We start from the raw sequence: 16652 nt of genomic DNA, 5'->3' as shown, positions 1-16652 counted from the left end.
TGCTCAGAAGTAAGCCCCATTATAGTCAGTTACTCCCAGGAAAGTGTAGATAGGATTGTGGCCCAGCGCCCTTCCTCTAAAAGCCCCAAAGTGCAGGAAGGGTCGCTTTGGGGAGTTGCAGGCAAACTGGCAAGGAAAAGGGACTTTCAGGGACCCTGAAACCTTAGGTTGGGGGCCTCAGCAGACTCGTTCGCTATGTGCCTGCTTCTGGCTCGCTCTTCTCACTCACTCCGCAGCTCCCACCTCCTGGCTCCTCCAGGCTTCTCTTGTTGGCCAATCAGCATGCAGACAGGCAACAACCTCCCCAACCCTATGCATGTCTACTTAGAAGTAAGCCCCATAGTAGCCAATGGGGCTTACTCCCAGGAAAGTGAAGATCAGGCTGCTGCATGCGACCAGCCCCTTCCCTGGCTTCTCCCTTGCTTGTGCTGCCTGCCGCGGGAGGCTCAAAGCAGCCGCTTCTCCTGCACGTGGGCACGCAGCTGCTGCCTACCTCCTCTGATCCTGTGGCACACCTGAGGCATTCTTGCGGCACACCAGTTGAAAACCACTGTATAAAGGGCTATTCATTTCTTGCAATATACAGCAACAGAGCTCCTTGCGGTTCATTGTCAAAGAGAGTTCAAATTGTATGGTCGTATCACTGTATGAGTCAAGCCTAGACATTTGTGGACATAGTAAGTGCCTGAGAATAAAGCTCTTACTGGATAAGGCAGTGCCTTTTTGCATAGGAGTGGTGTTTTGTTTGCAGAGAATTAATTTGCAGAGATGTAAGTGGTGATACAGGGTGTTACCTCCTTTTCTTATTATAGTCTGTCAAGCTAGGACTGCTGTTTAATAGCTTTGTTTTGCTTGTTCATCAGTTTTAAGTATGTAGGACTTAGCAAGTCTTCTTTGTGGCTAGACATAGTTGTCTTTATACGCAGATCACTCAGGTGACTCATATACATAAATTCAGACCTGTGCAGTTCAATCAATCAATCAACAGTATTTACCGTATTTTTCGCTCTATAAGACGCACTTTTTCCCCCCAAAAAAGTGGGGGGAAAAGTGTGTGCGTCTTATGGAGCGAATACTGCAAAAAAAAAAACAAACAAAAAAAACTCCGCCCCCGGCCCCGCCCCCTGCCCGCTCTGCTCGGCTCCGCTTCCCAGGAAAGCGTGGGTGGGGTGGCAGTCTTGCTGAGCAAGCCCGTGTGTCTACTCAGAAGTAAGTCTCAGACTCACTGGGACTCACTCCCAGGAAAGGGGGGGGATGGCAGGCTCGCTGAGAAAGCCCACGTGTCTACTCAGAAGTAAGTCACTGGGGCTCACTCCCAGGAAAGCGGGGGTGGGGTGGCAGTCTTGCTGAGCAAGCCCCTAGAGCAGGGGTGCTCATTACGTCGACCCTCGAGCTACCAGTCCATCTCCAGGCGAAATGAGTCAATCGCGGGCTTCTCTCCTGTCCACGCATCCCTAGGAGTGAGCCCCTGGCAGGCTTGTGAGCCCAGGGAGCGAGCCTAGGGAGTGAGTCCAGGGAGCCCAGGGACTGAGACGGGCTCCTCCCTGGGAGAGGAGGCGCTGGCAGGCTTTTCTCCTGTCCACTCATCCCTGGGAGTGAACCCCATTGGCTCTACTGGGGCTGACTTACCTTTCCCCTGCTTTTGCACTGGTATGTATGGAGATCTGCGCCCCCCCCCACTTCCATCTGTTGGTTCTGTGTGCAAGGGGTTTTGCAGTGGCCTTGCTGTGACGCCTATACAGAGATCTTACCTGCCCCACACTTTTCCCCTGCTTTTGCACTGCTATGTATGGAGATCTGCGCCCCCCCCACTTCCATCTGTTGGTTCTGTGTGCAAGGGGTTTTGCAATGGCCTTGCTGTGACGCCTATACAGAGATCTTACCTGCCCCACACTTTTCCCCTGCTTTTGCACTGCTATGTATAGAGATCTGCGCCCCCCCCCACTTCCATCTGTTGGTTCTGTGTGCAAGGGGTTTTGCAATGGTCTTGCTGTGATGCCTATACAGAGATCTTACCTGCCCCACACTTTTCCCCTGCTTTTGCACTGCTATGTATAGAGATCTGCGCCCCCCCCCCACTTCCATCTGTTGGTTCTCTGTGCAAGGGGTTTTGCAGTGGTCTTGCTGTGATGCCTATACAGAGATCTTACCTGCCCCACACTTTTCCCCTGCTTTTGCACTGCTATATATGGAGATCTGCGCCCCCCCCCACTTCCATCTGTTGGTTCTCTGTGCAAGGGGTTTTGCAATGGTCTTGCTGTGATGCCTATACAGAGATCTTACCTGCCCCACACTTTTCCCCTGCTTTTGCACTGCTATGTATAGAGATCTGCGCCCCCCCACTTCCATCTGTTGGTTCTCTGTGCAAGGGGTTTTGCAATGGTCTTGCTGTGATGCCTATACAGAGATCTTACCTGCCCCACACTTTTCCCCTGCTTTTGCACTGCTATGTATAGAGATCTGCGCCCCCCCCACTTCCATCTGTTGGTTCTGTGTGCAAGGGGTTTTGCAATGGTCTTGCTGTGATGCCTATACAGAGATCTTACCTGCCCCACACTTTTCCCCTGCTTTTGCACTGCTATATATGGAGATCTGCGCCCCCCCCCACTTCCATCTGTTGGTTCTCTGTGCAAGGGGTTTTGCAATGGTCTTGCTGTGATGCCTATACAGAGATCTTACCTGCCCCACACTTTTCCCCTGCTTTTGCACTGCTATGTATAGAGATCTGCGCCCCCCCCCCCACTTCCATCTGTTGGTTCTGTGTGCAAGGGGTTTTGCAATGGTCTTGCTGTGATGCCTATACAGAGATCTTACCTGCCCCACACTTTTCCCCTGCTTTTGCACTGCTATGTATAGAGATCTGCGCCCCCCCCCACTTCCATCTGTTGGTTCTCTGTGCAAGGGGTTTTGCAGTGGTCTTGCTGTGATGCCTATACAGAGATCTTACCTGCCCCACACTTTTCCCCTGCTTTTGCACTGCTATATATGGAGATCTGCGCCCCCCCCCACTTCCATCTGTTGGTTCTCTGTGCAAGGGGTTTTGCAATGGTCTTGCTGTGATGCCTATACAGAGATCTTACCTGCCCCACACTTTTCCCCTGCTTTTGCACTGCTATGTATAGAGATCTACGCCCCCCAACTTCCATCTGTTGGTTCTCTGTGCAAGGGGTTTTGCAATGGTCTTGCTGTGATGCCTATACAGAGATCTTACCTGCCCCACACTTTTCCCCTGCTTTTGCACTGCTATGTATAGAGATCTGCGCCCCCCCCCACTTCCATCTGTTGGTTCTGTGTGCAAGGGGTTTTGCAATGGTCTTGCTGTGATGCCTATACAGAGATCTTACCTGCCCCACACTTTTCCCCTGCTTTTGCACTGCTATATATGGAGATCTGCGCCCCCCCCCACTTCCATCTGTTGGTTCTCTGTGCAAGGGGTTTTGCAATGGTCTTGCTGTGATGCCTATACAGAGATCTTACCTGCCCCACACTTTTCCCCTGCTTTTGCACTGCTATGTATAGAGATCTGCGCCCCCCCCCACTTCCATCTGTTGGTTCTGTGTGCAAGGGGTTTTGCAATGGTCTTGCTGTGATGCCTATACAGAGATCTTACCTGCCCCACACTTTTCCCCTGCTTTTGCACTGCTATGTATAGAGATCTGCGCCCCCCCCCACTTCCATCTGTTGGTTCTCTGTGCAAGGGGTTTTGCAATGGTCTTGCTGTGATGCCTATACAGAGATCTTACCTGCCCCACACTTTTCCCCTGCTTTTGCACTGCTATATATGGAGATCTGCGCCCCCCCCCACTTCCATCTGTTGGTTCTCTGTGCAAGGGGTTTTGCAATGGTCTTGCTGTGATGCCTATACAGAGATCTTACCTGCCCCACACTTTTCCCCTGCTTTTGCACTGCTATGTATAGAGATCTGCGCCCCCCCACTTCCATCTGTTGGTTCTCTGTGCAAGGGGTTTTGCAATGGTCTTGCTGTGATGCCTATACAGAGATCTTACCTGCCCCACACTTTTCCCCTGCTTTTGCACTGCTATGTATAGAGATCTGCGCCCCCCCCCCACTTCCATCTGTTGGTTCTGTGTGCAAGGGGTTTTGCAATGGTCTTGCTGTGATGCCTATACAGAGATCTTACCTGCCCCACACTTTTCCCCTGCTTTTGCACTGCTATATATGGAGATCTGCGCCCCCCCCCCCACTTCCATCTGTTGGTTCTCTGTGCAAGGGGTTTTGCAATGGTCTTGCTGTGATGCCTATACAGAGATCTTACCTGCCCCACACTTTTCCCCTGCTTTTGCACTGCTATGTATAGAGATCTGCGCCCCCCCACTTCCATCTGTTGGTTCTCTGTGCAAGGGGTTTTGCAATGGTCTTGCTGTGATGCCTATACAGAGATCTTACCTGCCCCACACTTTTCCCCTGCTTTTGCACTGCTATGTATAGAGATCTGCGCCCCCCCCACTTCCATCTGTTGGTTCTGTGTGCAAGGGGTTTTGCAGTGGTCTTGCTGTGATGCCTATACAGAGATCTTACCTGCCCCACACTTTTCCCCTGCTTTTGCACTGCTATATATGGAGATCTGCGCCCCCCCCCACTTCCATCTGTTGGTTCTCTGTGCAAGGGGTTTTGCAATGGTCTTGCTGTGATGCCTATACAGAGATCTTACCTGCCCCACACTTTTCCCCTGCTTTTGCACTGCTATGTATAGAGATCTGCGCCCCCCCCCACTTCCATCTGTTGGTTCTGTGTGCAAGGGGTTTTGCAATGGTCTTGCTGTGATGCTTATACAGAGATCTTACCTCCCCCACACTTTTCCCCTGCTTTTGCACTGCTATATATGGAGATCTGCACCCCCCCCCACTTCCATCTGTTGGTTCTGTGTGCAAGGGGTTTTGCATTGGTCTTGCTGTGATGCCTATACAAAGATCTTACCTCCCCCACACCTTTCCCCTGTTTTTGCACTGGTCTGTATAGAGATCTGCTCCCCCCCCCTTGTATTGGAATCCAGGAAGATCTGGTGAGGAGGTAGATGTGGTGTCAGCAGTGGCCCCTTTAAGGGTAAGGCCTGGGCATCCTGGGCACAGCTGCAGCCACTGGAAGGCAATAGGGCCCTCAGGGATATAAGGAGTACCAGAGGCAGAAAGGGTTTGTGGGTTTTGAAGGAGTGCAGGGGGGGGAGGGGTGACTGACTGACTGACTGACTGACTGACTGACTGGGTTTATTGAATTTGGAATCTGACTGTGGCTGGACTTGTATACCCTGATGGATTTAACTGACCTACCTGGAACCTGACCTTGGACTGTAATTTGGCTTATTGGCTCTGGACTCTGATTTGGTAACTCTGAATGATGGGACTGATTTACTTGGCATCTGTGGACTGGAACTGGACTCATTTTTGCTTGCTGCACTGTTGAGTTGCACAAGGGGGACTGATCAGCCTTAAGCGGGCATGAGGCCCAGTGGATTGGAATTTGGCAGAACATCATTGTAGCAGAAAGATAATGTGATCCCCTATTTGTGTGCACCTGCTTTTGTGAGCTTCATAAATTCTGACTCTAGTGATGATGAGGTCTTGGGATTTCCAGAAAACTAGAGTACTCAAACCTTTAAGTCTCTCCATTTGTTAATGACAGTGATAATGGTTCTTAATGCCACTGTTGACTGCTGTTCACTTTACATGGTTCAAATGTTATTCTGTTATAGTTTATTAAATATTTTATTACACTATTTGGTTCAGAATATTTTTTCCTTGTTTTTCTCCTCTAAAAACTAGGTGCGTCTTATGGTCAGGTGCGTCTTATAGAGCGAAAAATACGGTATATACCGCTTTTCAACTAAAAGTTCACAAAGCGGTTTACAGAGAAAAATCAAATAACTAAATGGCTCCCTGTCCCAAAAGGGCTCACAATCTAAAAAGATGCAAATGAATACCAGCAGACAGCCACTAGAACAGACAGTGCTGGGGTGAGGTGGGCCAGTTACTCTCCCCCTGCTAAAAAAAGGAGCACCCACTTGAAAAAGTGCCTCTTATAGTTTGGTATAGTTTGGTATAGTTTGTTTCACATAGCTAGCAAACTGGCTTTGTAGGGCAGAGGACAGGCAAAGTAAAATTTAAGGAGATCAAAACTGAGAGGAAGAGAAACACAATGGAAAATGAGTGAAGAACTGCATAATACTGCTCATTATGTTAGTTGAGTTATTGGTGAAATGATTACATGCAATCAGTCTACATCTTACATGAGCATTAGGTTCTAATCAACCCTATGCACACTTACCTGGGAGTAAATTCTATTGAACTCAGTGGGGCTTACTTCCAAGAAGACGTGTACATATAGGCTTGGGCTATTCAAGAAATCACTCTTAAGAAAGACAGGCAGAAACTGGGACTACACAGCAGAGGGAACGTAGTTTATTCTATACTATTTTAAATGGACAGCAAATGTGACTTAAACCTAACATTGAAAATAAGTGAGAGCTGGCCACTGTTAACAAGAGAAAGATCCCAAAGGATTGCTTTATTCCAGTGTAGCACTTAGATGCAGATGAACCCACACTAAAATAGCTATGAATTTGGTATAAAGCCCAATTAACTATTACTATGCAATTAAAAATGCTCCTGAGCGATGCAGTCGGCCTACAGCTTACATGCATTTTACTTGCACAAATTCAAGTGCACATGCTTGGGGAGAGAGAGAAAGAAACAGTTTAAATCATGTGGGCAGTTCCGCCTACCTTCCACTAACTATGTGAGTATACCACAGAATTCCAGATGCAAGGGATCGGCACCAGCTTCCTGAGTCATCTGGTGAGCCACTGTGAGATACAAGAAGCTGGACTAGATGGGCCTTTGGCCTGATCCATTGGGGGTTCAAATGTGTCTCACAACTTGCCCACGAGGCCCAAGAGGCATATAGTCATACGTATGACACTCAGTGCAGAACACTGGATAGCCCCCACCCTGCCGCTGGCCTTCCGATTGCATAACTTTGTATGTTTGTTTTGGGTTTATCAAGAAAGTTTAAAGTAGTTAACTTTCTTCTTTTCTCAAGGGAAGTGAATGGAGGTCCTTTGAGGTCGTGTCGTCCCGTCCCCCCCAGATCTCAATATCTGCAAGGGTTCGGGAATGGATTCCCTGCAGATACTGAGAACCAACCTGTAATTTTCAGAAAAACAGAAAAGGAAATAGTTTTATCCCCTTCTCATGACACTGAGTTTGAGCTGAGTAGTAAAAAGATGGAGCTCAACAGTGAAGGTGTGAAGCCTATGTGTCTGGAGCAAAATCTCCAGGAAAACGAATTTGAGATTTAGAGGTATTCCTTATGCATACAAATCTTGTCAACAAGCAATTTGTCCATACATGATACAGATTAACCTTATACAAACCTTATATATAAAGTATATATGTATATAGTACAGATTAACCTTATACAAACTAAACTCCAGTTTTCTCATAAGCACAAAAGAAGAATTAAACGTGCATAACTAAGCTAGTTGAGCACAGTTGCAGTTTGCATATCAAATGGATAAACACACACATGTTCAGCATATTATCAAGGAATTACACATGAAGACATTTAGAAAAAATAATTTACCCATTTCACAGATGGGAAACAGTGAGGCCAAAAAACCCAGAGAATAATATGATAGGAAAACAAAAAAAGTTACCCAGAGCAAATGAATATTTTAATCTAGAATAATAGCCTTTGCTAATTTCCTTTTAAATTTAATTCACTCATCTACGCCCATTATTCTCATATTCTCAAAAGTATGTGTGCTAGAAATATAAATGCTTTCTGTGATAAAATGTAGTAACTTCCTCAATGTTTTTGTTTAGCAGTTAGGTTTAGCAAAAGGTTTTTGACTAAATAACATCTGCTGTATAACTTTTTTTTAAAGAAGAAAAACCAACTTTTCTATTGCAAATTGTGATACCAAAGGGGATACAAATGGTGGTAATTCAGTACTGTTTTCAACAAGCATGCATATAGTTAGGCCATTATCAAGGATTTAGGCACAAAGACATTCAAGAAAATAGATAAATCAATGGATAAACAAACAATCAGAAGCTTTTTTCATAGCAATTAAGTATACATTGGTTTTCAGAAATCATATCCAGCAACATTAGTATGATGTGACATTGGAAACAATCAGAGCACAGTCTTTGCTATGCCATTGTGAGCTGTCCAAAAGCGCTGTAAAGCGCTTTACGCTGACTTGAAAGCAAGCAGCACTGGTGCTACCGAGTCTCTGGATCCAAGCCCCTGGCTGCCGGCAGAGGTGAGTTTTGTGCCAACTGGTTCAAGGGCTGGAAAGGGGTGGTGGGAGGGCATTTTGAAGGTGGGGAGGGGGAGGGCAGAACAGGGGGCGGGGCAGAAAAGGGGGCGGGGCAGAAAAGGGGGCAGGTCAGTGGAGGCTGTTTCCTAATGCCCCTCCCAGGCCAGCTGACGTTACACAGGGCTGCTTGGACTTCCACCAGATGTATAGCTGGCACAAATCCAAGTAGCCCCATAGAGTAGGCTGCAGTGTTACTTGGGATAAGGGGAAAAATATCCCCATATGGGTCTCCTTGTACCTGTTCCAGCCATTTTGCTGGTATAAGTCCAGGGGAACCAAAGGAGCGGTTTGGCATGAGAAAGGAGATCAGATCTGGTGCATGCTGGTGCTGCTGAGGTACCTGCCACACTCCCTGTCTTGAAATTCCCCCTGCTTGTCTTTTCCCTTCATATGTCATGCCTCTGCTGCCAGCCTACCAGCACCAGCGGCGCCATGGATGCGTGTGCAGTCTGTTGCCCATTTGTGGTAGCAATCTGGAAGCACAGAATGGTGGCCTGGCTTTCACTCTGCCGCAAACTGCCTTGCAGCACTGCAAGAGTCTGTTAGGATTGGAGCCCGAACAAATTGATTTGTTGAATGTTGGCGGGCACTTTTGTTGCTGATAGGGAAAAGAACTCACGTGAATCCTATGAATAGGAAAAGGTCTGTGAGGCTGAGGTGGATGGGGAAGAGTCTGATTTAAAACTTCACGTAAAGGCCTAGTTTCAGGTGCTGAAATGAGTGTATGGGGAATAGGAAGGTTGTTTACTGGAAAACTGAAGGATAAGCCTTTGGACATATTCAAAATAATCAACTAAATCTCTTGCCTGAAATTGTTACTGCTTTAGAGGTTGAGCTTCAAGACCTTTGCTCTTGGAATAACCTGCTCAATTAAGGATTTAAAATAAATTTGTAGTGTGTTGCTGTGGAAACTATAACTTCTAATTATAGCTAATTAACCAGAACAGCTTACAGGAACGCCATCAACCTGAAATCTAGTCACTTAATTGGCAACTAAAAATAAATAGCTACACCTGCCTGTGCCAATCTGTATGGCTTATTGTACTCTAATTTTTATTATTTGGGTTGGTTAAAAACACCTATCAGATGAGAATGAAGGCTAGAAAATACATTACAATTGGTTACCTTGACTGTTGTGAATGTTGTTTCAAACCAATCAGTTAAAAAATGGTCCAAAATTGTAATTCATTGTGGGCCCCTGTCCACTTTCCAGTGCCGGTGCAGCACTGAGGAAAGGAAACAAATATTTCCTTACCTGCAGGAGCTCTCTTTGGCTACCCCCCCCCCACCACCACCACAGGATGCAGCACATACTCCATTGTCATGGCTGCATCAGTGCTGGAAAGTTGGATAGGATTTGGCCCTGAATTGATCTTTTTATCATATGTTTACATATAGGCACTTTTAAAAAGTATACTCTCAGAAATTTTAAAGGTTCTTACGTAACAAAGCAAGGGGGCCTGATAGTTCAAGATAACAAAGTTGTAGCTTTCTGGGAAACATACAGCACAATCAGTATGTGTACTCAGATGTAATCCCTGGAAGCTGTGGAGTTTGATGGAACTAAGTAACTGTGTATAGCAGCAGTCTCCAAACTGTGGACTGCTTCTCTCCAGAAAACCCATCCCTGGAGCAAACAGAGCTTCCTGTTTCATGGAGCAGTCTTCTCGATTTCTCCAGAACTTTATGCTGGGCAACTGCAACTGCCTGGAAATCCAGACACAGAGCCTACTGGGGTGATGGGCAGTGGGAGTGGCTGCTCAGTGCAAGGTTTGGGAAGATTGGGAAGGAAGATATGAGGCTGCCCTGCAGAATGGTAAGCTCTTTTTATGCAGGGGAAGGCTGTTTTTGGGTGCTGGATCCAGCATGCAGATCCAGCGGGTTTGGCGCTCACTTGTGTATAAGATTGCTGCCTTAAACGATCAGGTATATGAATCGGTTTTAGTAAGGGAATGAAGGAAGAAATTGTGCATGTGTGTTTGGGATGGTGTGTGTATTGGGGGGGAATAGCTCTGTTTACTGAGCAGTTACAAAACAAGATTGGGTAATTCACCCATCACTAATTGCTAACTGCAAGTAGTTCTGGGATAGATTTACTAGTAGAGAGCATATCACTACTGTGCCATCTGAATAGCTGCTGGTATGATTCTGACTGCCATTCAAGGTGCTGGTTTCCTACTCTAGAGGGGCCAGGACTGCCCACCTCCCACAACACTGCTTATCCCCTGAAGTCATGTGAGAGGATGTTTTAAAATGCTGACTTGGGAATCAGTTAATCACCTGCTGTAATTTGTCTTAAAGACTCCTGCTTTTCCATGGTGATCTTTGATATCAGATAGGATCTTCTGGAAATCGCTTAAACTGGCCAACCTGCTCTATGGCTTCTGTAGCCTGGACTATACAATTTGAGAAATACAAGGTAACAGTATAGTTGATGACCTATACCAGAATCTGGATGCAGGGGGTATGTGTCCCTGATGGTTCTGCTAGACCTCTCAGTGCTGTTCCATGTCATTGGCCATGGTATCCTTCTGGATTACCTTGTTGGAGTGGGACAAGGGCACTGTTTTGCCTTGGCTGCAGTCCTGCCTGATTATCTGGCCAGTAGCCTTTGGGTCCTGCAGGACTGAATTCTGTCCACTGTGTTATTTAACATGTAAGTGAAACAGCTGGGGGAAGTCATCAGGGGGTATGGGTTTGGGTACTATCAATATGAAAATGACACTCAGCTCCTTATCTTAATTCCATCTGGTAATAGGAAGGCTGTGAAGGTTCTCAGTTACTGTGGAGATGGTAATGGGCTGGATGAGGACAAGTTAAAATTAAATTCAGATTAGACAAAGGTGCTATTGATGAGGAGACATGTAATCCGGGTCACAGATTGCTAACCTGCCCTGGAAAGGGTCGTGCTTTCTATGAAAGAGCAGATCCTTGCAACTTCTGAACCAGGCTTTGGACCTGGACACCCCAGTGCTACCCATGGTCTAAGATACTTAGGGTGCAATCCTGACCCATGCTGTAAGGCACGTTTGCCCCTCCTCAGGAGGAAGCCAGGCTGATGCTCAAAGAAGCACCAGCCTGCGGAGGCCAATGCAAGCCTCCATGTCAGCTTCCTCCTTGCTTGTTGCGTCTGCCTGGCTGGGCTGATGCAAAGAAGAAAGGTAAGTGGGGGAGGAGGCAGGAGGGAGGCTTTCCTGGGTGGGGGAGGGTGGGCGGGCTGTGGGCGGCCCTGGGGACAGGCGGGCAGGCAGTGGGAGGCGGGGCTGGGATCCATCAGTTATGGGATCCCCGTTTCTCAAGAGGTGGTGCAAGTCCGAGGAGACCCATAGGGGCCAGCAGCCCTTACCTGGAGGTAAGGGGAAATGTTTCCCCTTGCCTCTGGCTAAGCCACTTCTGACCACTATCCTGCGCTGGATACAGAGCAAGCCTCCTGGCTTGCCTGTTCCAGCGCAGGATAGGATCATGCCCTTCAGCTTGTGCAGAATGCTGCTGCTTAACCACTTGTAGGCACAAGATGTAGAGAACATATCACCACCGTGCTATGCCGAACTAGTTGCTGGTGTTTCTGAGTGCAGTTCAAGGTGCTGTTTTAACTTTTAAAAGCTAAACAATTTGGGGTCATAGTATTTGAAAGACTTGGTTCCCCCAAACTGCTCATCCTCTGAGGTCATGTGAGAGGACTCTCCTACATGTTCCACCACCAATGAAAGTGTGTCTGGAGGCAACATGGGAAAGAGCCTTCCTTGTGGTGGCCTCAAGTTGTAAAGTCAGTTCCATCCTTGTTGCAGTTTCAGCACCAGCTACCTTATTGTTCTGGTCGATCTTCTGTTTGTAATTTTCTCCTGTTTGTTGTTTTTTGGGGTTCCTTCACCATTAAGTCTCTTGCTGTTATTGTTTTATTTTGATTTTAGTTTACTTTCTTATTTCCTCTGCTTTTATTGTAAGCTGGCTCAAGCACCTCTCTGACAGGAAGGGAAAGCGCGCAGTAGAAACCTTTAAATAAATACTACTGCTTGGGCTGGGAAAGGAAATCACAATAAGGCTTCTACAAGACAAGGTCTTGTGTATTGAATGGTATGACTGTGAAGCATAATAGCTGTGTTTGCACCAGTTGTTAAGGAGCCTTAACTGTACTGTGCTAAAATTACCCAGGTGCTGTGATCTGGTACCTGAATGTTCAAAAATAAAAAATTAAGTGGTGAAGGTGGAACAAGCTGCTTATTCTAGTTTTGTTACTATCTTCCAGTTTAAAAGACCTGGTGGTATATGATAAATTAGTGAATGTGACTGTGCCAGAAGGCATAACATCAGAAGCCATTTTAAGTATCATTGCTTCTGACACTTGCTGGAGAGCAGAAGAGAGAAACTGCGTGAATGGTGAAGAAGATGGAAACTGAAAGCTTTTTGGCATACTTTATATTTGTGAGAAAATGTAGCATCCGTATGCTTTTAGAATTAAACCTGAGAATAAAATGCTTGATGAGTACAGAAAGAGCTAAATGGGAATGGTCTTCACACAAGAAAAGAGAAACACAAAAAGCAAGCTCTATTAAGATATGTAAAAGCTTTGCTCATCCACCACTCAATTACCCTAGTGCCACAAAGGAATTATTCTGCTTAAATTGCTAAGGAAAGCTGTCCTGGAAAGGATTTTTATTTTGGATAAAACAAGAAAAAACAGACAAAGGGAAAAACAAGGCATGTTTTACAAATGTGCCTGATTAACTATGCTGGAAACTCTATAGGTTTTGTTTTTTTCTGTTTTGTTTTGTAATGAATTAATTATTCAGTATATAGGAGTATATAACCAGCAGGGTTTCAGCATCCCATTTAAATGCTTAATGCACCCAGGGAAGAGCAAAACAAAGCATGTGTAATATTGTCATCTGTGACAGTTTGACATGAATTTTGTTAATTACAAGGTTGTTATATATTGTAAATGTATGAGACCCTGTGTAGAGTGCCATTGCTGAGCTGTTTTTTATACTGAATCCTAAAACATTTGAATTCACAAGACATAGACGCAATTGAACTCATACCAGTTGTATCTTTTTTTCCACTTATTTTGAGTTTTGTAACAATAATATGTGTATATACTGTATGTACAGTATTTGTGTATGTATATGTGTTGTTGGCAACCTTCGGTCTCGAAAGACTATGGTATTGCACTCTGAATGGTGGTTCTGGAACAGTGTCTAGTGCGGCTGAAAAGGCTGATTCGCGAGTGACAATCCCTTCCACACTGGGAGCAAGCGTAGTCTGTCCCTGGTCTGTCTCCCTGGCTATGGGTCTTCCTTTTTGCCTCTTTGCTTCAGTCTGTTGGCCAAGTGTCTCTTCAAACTGGGAGAGGCCCTATATGTATACGTATAGATAGACAAAATTAAAAGGTGTTTTGAAGTATAGTTAAGATTCACATACTCTTGAAAATATTGTAGCTGTTGAAGGGTTTCCTATATATGTTGAAAAGAATGGAAGTCATGCAGGATAGTAGTTGAGAGGTTAACTCAGGGTTTAACCTCTCAACTACTCAGAGAGGTTTAACTTATAAATCCATGTATAATCCAGGACCAGCCTTATTATACATGGATTTTTTATAGTTGGATTTGACTCAACATGAATGGCCACTGCAAATGAGAAGGAATGTGCTGATCCCTGAAGAAGGGAAAAAATGCATCCCTTTAAAAGCACAGTTTTAAAAAACCGCTTTTCTTACTGTTGTAGAGAGAGACAGTCATGCAAGCCATTACAGGTATAACCTAATCATCCATAGATTTTTCTCTCTCAGTGCAATGAGAAGCACCCTTTAAATTAAAGGAAAATTTAACATGAGAGAGAGAGAGAGGGCAGCAGGCTGACAATCCATCAATCATTCTCTCTTTAGGCAGCTTCAGCCCAAGACCCCTCCCTTGCCCCTGAGCACCTGAAAGAAAGATACTTTGCATTGGTGAAGGGCTTGAAGCCTTTCTAAGAGAGAGAGAGACTGATTGTTGGATTGTCCTCTTAATGACTCTATCTTAACATCACAAAGGTCAGCAAGGCTGTTTTTAAATCACAAAGAAAATTGATTTGCTACAGTGTGGTTTTTTGACATCCACTTGAGTTCTGGGAAGGGAACCCACTCCAGTAATGAGACTCAACCTGTATTTTCTTTATTTTATCAAGCATCTCATTTTTTTGCAAATTATTTTTAGAAAGAGATGAAGAAATGGAATTACTAAGTCTGCACAACTATGTACATAAAAGGTATTCCGTCTAACTTTTAGGGACTTTCCAGAGACATAAAAAGAGTGTTGTGGACATAGTATTGACATTGTTTTGGGATCGCTGTGGATAAGTTGCTAGTCTGTCCATCCAAATGAAGAGTGATCACTTCTTAAAAGTTAAAAACTGCTGATTTGTCTTCTGAGCTTCCTGCAATATGAATTATTTGGCTGTGTTCTCTACAACAATTGGAGACTTGCCTGATTTTTTTTTTCGTGTTAAGAGGCTAGATCATCACAGCATCTTTTGAATTCCTTGAGAACTGCATTCATGATGGCTCTTAGAGGCACATGAATATGATTTTGATGTCTTAGTGAAAAGCATTGAGTTGTTAAAAGCCGCATCTGCTTAGTTGGATCACAGCAGGCAGAAAGTGAATACCATCAAGGTGTGCTAATAAAAACTCTTCATACTAAACCAAATGAAACTTCACTGCTCATGCTGCTGTTAGTACAGTTGCCAGATACTTATTTATGTACTTGTATGACGCCATCAATGTTCATGGCACCTTACATGAGAAAAGACAGGTCCCTGTGCCTCAGGGGCCTTACAATCTAAAATAGACAGACATAAGACAACAGAAGTATGTTATTCTGCATTAAAAATGTCCAGGCTGTTTCAGTATTATATGAATACTAATGATACTGTTTTTATTCAAAATGTTTAGCTTAATATTGGCAATCAAAGGAAATGGATGATGATCTTCTGTTTATTGAAGAAGGTCTACCTGCCCCATAAGTGGACAGAAATTGGTATTGAGCATGTTAACCAGAGTAATGAAAATTGTGTGTGTTTGTGTCTGTCTACATTACTCACACTGGTAGGATTGTAGGCAAAATGGAACCATCCTTAAAAGAAGATGGAGGTTTCTGGGTGATCATTGGACTCCAAACACAGGCACCAATGCACCTGGTTACCTCTTCATTTGTGGCCACAGGAGGAACTCTGTGGCAAATGAAAAACTGCCTTTTATCCACTGAATTGGAATTGCAAAATCTAGAATTAGATTTTGGAGGAGAAAAAAGAGTGTGTGTTCTCTTGCAAAAACCTAACCAGAGGGAAGAAGGAGGGAAAATAAGTCGTGTTTCTTTCCCTTGGAAGACTGAATTATTTTGCTCCATTTGTGGGTACACGTGTAGGCTGCTTGTTCTCACATCAAGCCCTTGCATGATTTGAGCGCCAAGAGTTTCCATCTTTTTTTTTCCTGCTCCTGCTGCTTCAACCAGCACCAGAACAGCAAACCAGCAGCAAGGCTACTTCCAAGATTTTTGAATAGGTTTAATGCTTAGTGTTCCTCATTTAATTTCACCCTAATTTGCCAGGTGAGCCTTGCCTCCCCACCTCCACTTCCATTGATGTGCGCATCACAGACACCATACAAAGCAATGCTAAAATGCTTTCTCAGAAAGCCAAAAGTATATGAGTAGCAAGAATTTTTGTGTGTGGATGGGATCATGTGAACTTCTCTGTGTTGCAGTATGAGAGATGAACTCTGTGCAGGAAAAGTCCCCTGAAAGTACAGAAAGGGGTGAACAAAACCCAGATTTTGTGCTAACATTTCTGCCTTGTGTTCCTAAGGTTGATTAAAGAAAGGGGGGATAAACATTAAAAAACATTTCACTTTGGAGTGTGGGTGTTTGTATTTGCAGTGAACAGATCAATGCTTGATTAGCAAGCCAAGAATATTCGTGGACCTTGTCTGTCTGTTGGCAGAAGTTTGGGGTTTTCACAAAACAAAACCCAAAGGGGGGACCTAAACCTACAAATCAATTTTGTCTCTGTGTATGTGGTTTATACTTTTTAGTTACCATTTGCATTCTGTCTGCTCCCTGTTTAATTAATTAAGGGTTAAAGGGATGGAGTCTCCATTCATAGAGAGCTATAGCTGTCCATTGGAACACTCTTGGGTATTGGAAACAGAGAAAGCAGATCTGGAAAAATTTTACATGGGGGTGGGGTGGGATGGGAAGAGGAATGAATGAGTGAATGAATAAATGAGATGGTAAGAAAATGGATGTTGAGAGAGAAATTAAAGACCAAAGCTGGCAAG

The 16652-nt window shown here is 44.8% G+C and overlaps 1 protein-coding gene across 3 annotated transcripts in view; it reads left to right on the top strand.

Annotated features, from left to right (window-relative positions):
* The window catches only part of ASAP2 (ArfGAP with SH3 domain, ankyrin repeat and PH domain 2), a 133572-nt gene that overhangs the window by 26454 nt on the left and 90466 nt on the right, over positions 1-16652 (top strand). The window lies entirely within an intron of this gene.

The sequence above is a fragment of the Tiliqua scincoides genome, chromosome 1, assembly GCF_035046505.1.
Source record: "Tiliqua scincoides isolate rTilSci1 chromosome 1, rTilSci1.hap2, whole genome shotgun sequence".
NCBI classification, from domain to species: Eukaryota; Metazoa; Chordata; class Lepidosauria; order Squamata; family Scincidae; genus Tiliqua; species Tiliqua scincoides.
Note: the sequence above shows the minus strand (reverse complement) of the source record. Positions and strands in the feature narration are given on the sequence as shown.